Raw genomic sequence first — 10152 nt, forward strand, 5'->3', positions numbered from 1 at the left:
CTATGATATCTATGATTTCTATGGTCTCTGATCTCTATGATATCTGTGATCTCTATGGCCTCTGATCTCTATGGTCTCTGATCTCTATGATATCGGTGATCTCTATGGTCTCTGATCTCTATGATATCTCTGATCTCTATGGCCTCTGATCTCTATGGTCTCTGATCTCTATGATATCTCTGATCTCTATGGCCTCTGATCTCTATGATATCTATGATTTCTATTGCCTCTGATCTCTATGGTCTCATCTCTGTCTCTATTTACACTACATCCAGTTTCTGCTGCGGTTCTGCCTCCTTGTGTCTCTCTTCCTCTCTGGAGGGGGCGGGGATGTTGTCTTAGTGATGATCATGTGACCTAAACAGGAAGTGTTCAAACCGAACCACATGTAAGTGACTGAGAGATAGAAAGAGACGGCAAAAGAGACTGCAGGAGAGAGAGAGAGACTACAGGAGGGAGAGAGACTACAGGAGAGAGAGAGACTACAGGAGAGAGACTACAGGAGGGAGAGATAGACTACAGGAGAGAGAGAGACTACAGGAGAGAGAGAGACTACAGGAGAGAGAGAGACTACAGGAGGGAGAGAGACTACAGGAGAGAGAGAGAGACTACAGGAGGGAGAGATAGACTACAGGAGAGAGAGAGACTACAGGAGGGAGAGAGACTACAGGAGAGAGAGAGAGAGACTACAGGAGGGAGAGAGACTACAGGAGGGAGAGAGAGACTACAGGAGAGAGAGAGGGAGACTACAGGAGAGAGAGAGACTACAGGAGAGAGAGAGAGACTACAGGAGAGAGAGAGACTACAGGAGGGAGAGAGACTACAGGAGGGAGAGAGAGAGACTACAGGAGAGAGAGAGAGACTACAGGAGGGAGAGAGACTACAGGAGAGAGTGAGTACAGGAGGGAGAGAGACTACAGGAGAGAGAGAGAGACTACAGGAGAGAGAGAGAGACTACAGGAGGGAGAGACTACAGGAGAGAGAGAGAGACTACAGGAGGGAGAGAGACTACAGGAGGGAGAGAGAGAGAGAGAGAGACTACAGGAGAGAGAGAGAGACTACAGGAGAGAGTGAGTACAGGAGGGAGAGAGACTACAGGAGAGAGAGAGAGACTACAGGAGAGAGAGAGAGACTACAGGAGGGAGAGACTACAGGAGAGAGAGAGACTACAGGAGGGAGAGAGACTACAGGAGGGAGAGAGAGAGAGAGACTACAGGAGAGAGAGAGAGAGAGACTACAGGAGAGAGAGAGAGACTACAGGAGAGAGAGACTACAGGAGAGAGAGAGACTACAGGAGAGAGAGGGAGACTACAGGAGAGAGAGAGACTACAGGAGAGAGAGAGATAGACTACAGGAGAGAGAGAGACTACAGGAGAGAGAGAGACTACAGGAGAGAGAGATAGACTACAGGAGAGAGAGAGGGAGACTACAGGAGAGAGAGAGGGAGACTACAGGAGAGAGAGAGAGAGACTACAGGAGAGAGAGAGAGAATAAGACAGACTACAGGAGAGACCATTGCCAGTGTACAGAGTGCAGGAGACTGGAGACCGCCGCCAGACTACAGAGAGTGCAGGAGACTGGAGACCGCCGCCAGACTACAGAGAGTGCAGGAGACTGGAGACCGCCGCCAGACTACAGAGAGTGCAGGAGACTGGAGACCGCCGCCAGACTACAGAGAGTGCAGGAGACTGGAGACCGCCGCCAGACTACAGAGAGTGCAGGAGACTGGAGACCGCCGCCAGACTACAGAGAGTGCAGGAGACTGGAGACCGCCGCCAGACTACAGAGAGTGCAGGAGACTGGAGACCGCCGCCAGACTACAGAGAGTGCAGGAGACTGGAGACCGCCGCCAGACTACAGAGAGTGCAGGAGACTGGAGACCGCCGCCAGACTACAGAGAGTGCAGGAGACTGGAGACCGCCGCCAGACTACAGAGAGTGCAGGAGACTGGAGACCGCCGCCAGACTACAGAGAGTGCAGGAGACTGGAGACCGCCGCCAGACTACAGAGAGTGCAGGAGACTGGAGACCGCCGCCAGACTACAGAGAGTGCAGGAGACTGGAGACCGCCGCCAGACTACAGAGAGTGCAGGAGACTGGAGACCGCCGCCAGACTACAGAGAGTGCAGGAGACTGGAGAGAGCCCTGACCTGCTGCACCACATTCTGCTGACTCAGCTCAGAGCAAAGGTCACTGCTTGTTTTCTTTTTCTTGCAGAAACTGTTTAGCCCATCTCTCATACAATTGACTGTCTCATATCTCTGGCTGTCTCATATCTCTGGCTGTCTCATACGGAGCAGAATGGGGGAGAGAAAGATCCTGTGTATAGGACTGGTCTGTCTAGATATAATCAATGTGGTGGATAGATATCCAGAAGAAGACACGGACACCAGGTACGAGACAACATCACAGAGACGTGTGCGGGTCACCACATAGAGACGAGACGTGTGCCGGTCACCACATAGAGACGAGACGTGTGCCGGTCACCACATAGAGACGAGACATGTGCAGGTCACCACATAGAGACGAGACGTGTGCCGGTCACCACATAAAGACGAGACATGTGCCGGTCACCACATAGAGACGAGACATGTGCCGGTCACCACATAGAGACGAGACGTGTGCAGGTCACCACATAGAGACGAGACGTGTGCCGGTCAGCACATAGAGACGAGACATGTGCCGGTCAGCACATAGAGACGAGACATGTGCCGGTCACCACATAGAGACGAGACATGTGCCGGTCACCACATAGAGACGAGACGTGTGCAGGTCACCACATAGAGACGAGACGTGTGCAGGTCACCACATAGAGACGAGACGTGTGCCGGTCACCACATAGAGACGAGACGTGTGCAGGTCACCACATAGAGACGAGACGTGTGCAGGTCACCACATAGAGACGAGACGTGTGCAGGTCACCACATAGAGACGAGACGTGTGCAGGTCACCACATAGAGACGAGACGTGTGCCGGTCACCACATAGAGACGAGACGTGTGCCGGTCACCACATAGAGACGAGACATGTGCAGGTCACCACATAGAGACGAGACATGTGCCGGTCACCACATAGAGACGAGACATGTGCCGGTCACCACATAGAGACGAGACATGTGCCGGTCACCACATAGAGACGAGACGTGTGCCGGTCACCACATAGAGACGAGACATGTGCCGGTCACCACATAGAGACGAGACGTGTGCCGGTCACCACATAGAGACGAGACATGTGCAGGTCACCACATAGAGACGAGACGTGTGCCGGTCACCACATAGAGACGAGACATGTGCAGGTCACCACATAGAGACGAGACATGTGCCGGTCACCACATAGAGACGAGACATGTGCCGGTCACCACATAGAGACGAGACGTGTGCCGGTCACCACATAGAGACGAGACATGAGCCGGTCACCACATAGAGACGAGACGTGTGCCGGTCACCACATAGAGACGAGACGTGTGCAGGTCACCACATAGAGACGAGACATGTGCCGGTCACCACATAGAGACGAGACATGTGCCGGTCACCACATAGAGACGAGACGTGTGCCGGTCACCACATAAAGACGAGACGTGTGCCGGTCACCACATAGAGACGAGACGTGTGCCGGTCACCACATAGAGACGAGACGTGTGCCGGTCACCACATAGAGACGAGACGTGTGCCGGTCACCACATAGAGACGAGACGTGTGCAGGTCACCACATAGAGACGAGACATGTGCCGGTCACCACATAGAGACGAGACGTGTGCCGGTCACCACATAGAGACGAGACGTGTGCAGGTCACCACATAGAGACGAGACGTGTGCCGGTCACCACACAGAGACGAGACGTGTGCAGGTCACCACATAGAGACGAGACATGTGCCGGTCACCACATAGAGACGAGACATGTGCCGGTCACCACATAGAGACGAGACGTGTGCCGGTCACCACATAGAGACGAGACATGTGCCGGTCACCACATAGAGACGAGACATGTGCAGGTCACCACATAGAGACGAGACATGTGCCGGTCACCACACAGAGGTGAGACATGTGCCGGTCACCACATAGAGACGAGATGTGTGCCGGTCACCACATAGAGACGAGACGTGTGCCGGTCACCACACAGAGACGAGACATGTGCCGGTCACCACACAGAGGCGAGACATGTGCAGGTCACCACATAGAGACGAGACATGTGCCGGTCACCACACAGAGGTGAGACATGTGCAGGTCACCACATAGAGAGGAGACGTGTGCCGGTCACCACATAGAGACGAGACGTGTTCAGGTCACCACATAGAGACGAGACATGTTCAGGTCACCACATAGAGACGAGACGTGTGCCGGTCACCACACAGACGAGACATGTTCAGGTCACCACATAGAGACGAGACATGCAGGTCACCACATAGAGACGAGACGTGCAGGTCACCACATAGAGACGAGACGTGTGCAGGTCACCACATAGAGACGAGACGTGCAGGTCACCACATAGAGACGAGACGTGCAGGTCACCACATAGTGACAAGACATGTGACGGACACCACATAGAGAGGACACGTGTGCCGGTCACCACATAGAGACGAGACATGTGCAGGTCACCACATAAAGACGAGACGTGTGCCGGTCACCACATAGAGACGAGACATGTGCAGGTCACCACATAGAGGTGAAACATGTGCAGGTCACCACACAGAGACGATATATGTGCCAGTCACCACCGTGGGGGGTAGAGGTATGATCTGTGGGGGGGTAGAGGTGTGATCTGTGGGGGGTAGAGGTGTGATCTGTTGGGGGTAGAGGTGTGATCTGTGGGGGGCAGAGGTGTGATCTGTGGGGGGTAGAGGTGTGATCTGTGGGGGTAGAGGTGTGATCTGTGGGGGGTAGTGGTGTGATCTGTGGGGGGTAGTGGTGTGATCTGTGGGGGGGTAGAGGAGTGATTTGTGGGGGTAGAGGTGTGATCTGTGGGGGGTAGAGATGTGATCTGTGGGGGTAGATGTGTGGTCTGTGGGGAGGTAGAGGTGTGATCTGTGGGGGTAGAGCAGTGATCTGTGGGGGTAGTTGTGTGATCAGTTGGGGGGTAGAGGAGTGATGTTTGGGGGTAGTTGTGCGATCAGTTGGGGGGTAGAGGAGTTATCTGTGGGGGGTAGTTGTGCGATCAGTTGGGGGGTAGAGGAGTGATCTGTGGGGGCAGAGGAGTGATCTGTGGGGGGCAGAGGAGTGATCTGTGGGGGGCAGAGGTGTGATCTGTGGGGGTAGTTGTGTGATCAGTTGGGGGGTAGAGGAGTGATGTTTGGGGGTAGTTGTGCGATCAGTTGGGGGGTAGAGGTGTGATCTGTGGGGGGTAGTTGTGCGATCAGTTGGGGGGTAGAGGAGTGATCTGTGGGGGTAAAGGAGTGATCTGTGGGGGGCAGAGGTGTGATCTTTGGGGGGCAGAGGAGTGATCTGTGGGGGTAGTTGTGCGATCAGTTGTGGGGTAGAGGAGTGATCTTTGGGGGTAGTTGTGCGATCAGTTGGGGGCAGAGGAGTGATCTGTGGGGGGTAGAGGTGTGATCAGTTGGGGAGTAGAGGAGTGATCTGTGGGAGTAGAGGAGTGATCTGTGGGGGGCAGAGGTGTGATCTGTGGGGGGTAGTTGTGTGATCAGTTTGGGGGTAGAGGAGTGATCTGTGGGGGGTAGAGGAGTGATCTTTGGGGGTAGTTGTGTGATCAGTTTGGGGGTAGAGGAGTGATCTGTGGGGGGTAGAGGAGTGATCTGTGGGGGTAGAGGAGTGATCTGTGGGGGTAGAGGAGGGATCTGTGGGGGTAGAGGAGTGATCTGTGGGGGTAGTTGTGTGATCAGTTTGGGGGTAGAGGAGTGATCTGTGGGGGTAGTTGTTTGATCAGTTTGGGGGTAGAGGAGTGATCTGTGGGTGGTAGAGGAGTGATCTGTGGGGGGTAGAGGAGTGATCTGTGGGGGTAGTTGTGCGATCAGTTGGGGGGCAGAGGAGTGATCTGTGGGGGTAGTTGTGCGACCAGTTGGGGGCAGAGGTGTGATCTTTGGGGGTAGTTGTGTGATCAGTTGGGGGTAACCACGTATGTGTCCACGGCTCATGTCCTCTCTTTATTGCAGGTGTTTATCTCAGCGGTGGCAGCGCGGTGGTAACGCCTCCAACTCCTGCACCGTGCTGTCTCTACTGGGGGCCCCCTGTGCCTTCATGGGCTCCTTGGCTCCTGGCTACATCGCAGAGTAAGTACCAGGGTCTGGTGGGGGCTGTTATGGATGGACAGGGGCCCCACATCCAGTCTTACCCCAGCGGTCAGTGACACCTCTTCCCCCGGGGCAGTTTGTTGGACAGGCCTTGGTCCACCATGATGAGTCTTTGGGGGGAGTCGTTGTAGGAGGTTCCTATCTCTTTGTATGGTGGACATGTGGAGACCTGTGACCCTCTCTGACCCGCAGATATGGTGGATATGTGGTGACACATGACCTCTGACCCGCAGATATGGTGGATATGTGGTGACCCATGACTTCTGTGACCCGCAGGTATGGTGGATATGTGGTGACCCATGACCTCTGTGACCCACAGATATGGTGGACATGTGGTTGCGCATGACCTCTGACCTGCAGATATGGTGGACATGTGGTGACCCATGACCTCTGTGACCTGCAGGTACGGTGGACATGTGGTGACCCATGACCTCTGACCTGCAGATATGGTGGCCATGTGGTGACCCATGACCTCTGTGACCTGCAGGTATGGTGGACATGTGGTGACCCGTGACCTCTGTGACCTGCAGGTACGGTGGCCATGTGGTGACCCATGACCTCTGACCTGCAGATATGGTGGACATGTGGTGACCCATGACCTCTGTGACCTGCAGGTATGGTGGACATGTGGTGACCCATGACCTCTGGGACCTGCAGGTATGGTGGACATGTGGTGACCCATGACCTCTGTGACCCACAGGTATGGTGGAAATGTGGTGGCCCATGACCTCTGACCCGCAGGTATGCTGGAAATGTGGTGACCCATGACCTCTGGGACCTGCAGGTATGGTGGAAATGTTGTGGCCCATGACCTCTGACACGCAGGTATGGTGGACATGTGGTGACCCATGACCTCTGTGACCCACAGGTATGGTGGAAATGTGGTGGCCCATGACCTCTGACCCGCAGGTATGGTGGAAATGTGGTGACCCATGACCTCTGGGACCTGCAGGTATGGTGGAAATGTTGTGGCCCATGACCTATGACACGCAGGTATGGTGGACATGTGGTGACCCATGACCTCTGTGACCCACAGGTGCTCCCCAACTCATGGCAAAGTCACAAATAGCGTCAGATAAGAATTTCCTGATGTTCTGATGAATCCTGAATGTCTCATCTCTATCCTCTATGACTCTGGGTCATCTCTATCCTCTATGACTCTGGGTCATCTCTATCCTCTATGACTCTGGGTCATCTCTATCCTCTATGACTCTGGGTCATCTCTATCCTCTATGACTCTGGGTCATCTCTATCCTCTATGACTCTGGGTCATCTCTATCCTCTATGACTCTGGATCATCTCTATCCTCTATGACTCTGGGTCATCTCTATCCTCTATGACTCTGGGTCATCTCTATCCTCTATGACTCTGGGTCATCTCTATCCTCTATGACTCTGGATCATCTCTATCCTCTATGATTCTGGGTCATCTCTATCCTCTATGACTCTGGGTCATCTCTATCCTCTATGACTCTGGGTCATCTCTGTCCTCTATGACTCTGGGTCATCTCTATCCTCTATGACTCTGGGTCATCTCTATCCTCTATGACTCTGGGTCATCTCTGTCCTCTATGACTCTGGGTCATCTCTATCCTCTATGACTCTGGGTCATCTCTATCCTCTATGACTCTGGGTCATCTCTATCCTCTATGACTCTGGGTCATCTCTATCCTCTATGACTCTGGGTCATCTCTATCCTCTATGACTCTGGGTCATCTCTGTCCTCTATGACTCTGGGTCATCTCTATCCTCTATGACTCTGGGTCATCTCTATCCTCTATGACTCTGGATCATCTCTATCCTCTATGACTCTGGGTCATCTCTGTCCTCTATGACTCTGGGTCATCTCTATCCTCTATGACTCTGGATCATCTCTATCCTCTATGACTCTGGATCATCTCTATCCTCTATGACTCTGGGTCATCTCTATCCTCTATGACTCTGGGTCATCTCTATCCTCTATGACTCTGGGTCATCTCTATCCTCTATGACTCTGGGTCATCTCTATCCTCTATGACTCTGGATCATCTCTATCCTCTATGACTCTGGGTCATCTCTGTCCTCTATGACTCTGGGTCATCTCTATCCTCTATGACTCTGGGTCATCTCTATCCTCTATGACTCTGGATCATCTCTATCCTCTATGACTCTGGGTCATCTCTATCCTCTATGACTCTGGGTCATCTCTATCCTCTATGACTCTGGGTCATCTCTATCCTCTATGACTCTGGGTCATCTCTATCCTCTATGACTCTGGGTCATCTCTATCCTCTATGACTCTGGGTCATCTCTATCCTCTATGACTCTGGGTCATCTCTATCCTCTATGACTCTGGGTCATCTCTATCCTCTATGACTCTGGGTCATCTCTATCCTCTATGACTCTGGGTCATCTCTATCCTCTATGACTCTGGGTCATCTCTATCCTCTATGACTCTGGGTCACCTCTATCTTCTATGACTCTGGGTCATCTCTATCCTCTATGACTCTGGGTCATCTCTATCCTCTATGACTCTGGGTCATCTCTATCCTCTATGACTCTGGGTCATCTCTATCCTCTATGACTCTGGGTCATCTCTATCCTCTATGACTCTGGATCATCTCTATCCTCTATGACTCTGGATCATCTCTATCCTCTATGACTCTGGATCATCTCTATCCTCTATGACTCTGGATCATCTCTATCCTCTATGACTCTGGGTCATCTCTATCCTCTATGACTCTGGGTCATCTCTATCCTCTATGACTCTGGGTCACCTCTATCTTCTATGACTCTGGGTAATCTCTATCCTCTATGACTCTGGATCATCTCTATCCTCTATGACTCTGGGTCATCTCTATCCTCTATGACTCTGGGTCATCTCTATCCTCTATGACTCTGGGTCATCTCTATCCTCTATGACTCTGGGTCATCTCTATCCTCTATGACTCTGGGTCATCTCTATCCTCTATGACTCTGGGTCATCTCTATCCTCTATGACTCTGGGTCATCTCTATCCTCTATGACTCTGGGTCACCTCTATCTTCTATGACTCTGGGTCATCTCTATCCTCTATGACTCTGGGTCATCTCTATCCTCTATGACTCTGGGTCATCTCTATCCTCTATGACTCTGGGTCATCTCTATCCTCTATGACTCTGGATCATCTCTATCCTCTATGACTCTGGATCATCTCTATCCTCTATGACTCTGGGTCATCTCTATCCTCTATGACTCTGGGTCATCTCTATCCTCTATGACTCTGGATCATCTCTATCCTCTATGACTCTGGGTCATCTCTATCCTCTATGACTCTGGGTCATCTCTATCCTCTATGACTCTGGGTCATCTCTATCCTCTATGACTCTGGGTCATCTCTATCCTCTATGACTCTGGGTAATCTCTATCCTCTATGACTCTGGGTAATCTCTATCCTCTATGACTCTGGGTCATCTCTATCCTCTATGACTCTGGGTCATCTCTATCTTCTATGACTCTGGGTCATCTCTATCCTCTATGACTCTGGGTCATCTCTATCCTCTATGACTCTGGGTCATCTCTATCCTCTATGACTCTGGGTCATCTCTATCCTCTATGACTCTGGATCATCTCTATCCTCTATGACTCTGGATCATCTCTATCCTCTATGACTCTGGGTCATCTCTATCCTCTATGACTCTGGGTCATCTCTATCCTCTATGACTCTGGATCATCTCTATCCTCTATGACTCTGGGTCATCTCTGTCCTTTATGACTCTGGGTCATCTCTATCCTCTATGACTCTGGGTCATCTCTATCCTCTATGACTCTGGGTCATCTCTATCCTCTATGACTCTGGGTCATCTCTATCCTCTATGACTCTGGATCATCTCTATCCTCTATGACTCTGGGTCATCTCTATCCTCTATGACTCTGGGTCATCTCTATCCTCTATG

The 10152-nt window shown here is 52.1% G+C and overlaps 1 long non-coding RNA gene across 1 annotated transcript; it reads left to right on the top strand.

Moving 5' to 3' along the window:
- Nucleotides 1-269: 269 nt before the first annotated feature.
- LOC130339919 (uncharacterized) lies at nt 270-6218 on the top strand. The gene is made up of 3 exons (XR_008880154.1): nt 270-388; nt 2217-2392; nt 6102-6218. It is a non-coding gene; the product is annotated as an uncharacterized LOC130339919 (long non-coding RNA).
- The last annotated feature ends 3934 nt before the right edge of the window (nt 6219-10152 follow it).

Source organism: Hyla sarda, unplaced genomic scaffold, assembly GCF_029499605.1.
Source record: "Hyla sarda isolate aHylSar1 unplaced genomic scaffold, aHylSar1.hap1 scaffold_557, whole genome shotgun sequence".
Taxonomy (NCBI): domain Eukaryota; kingdom Metazoa; phylum Chordata; class Amphibia; order Anura; family Hylidae; genus Hyla; species Hyla sarda.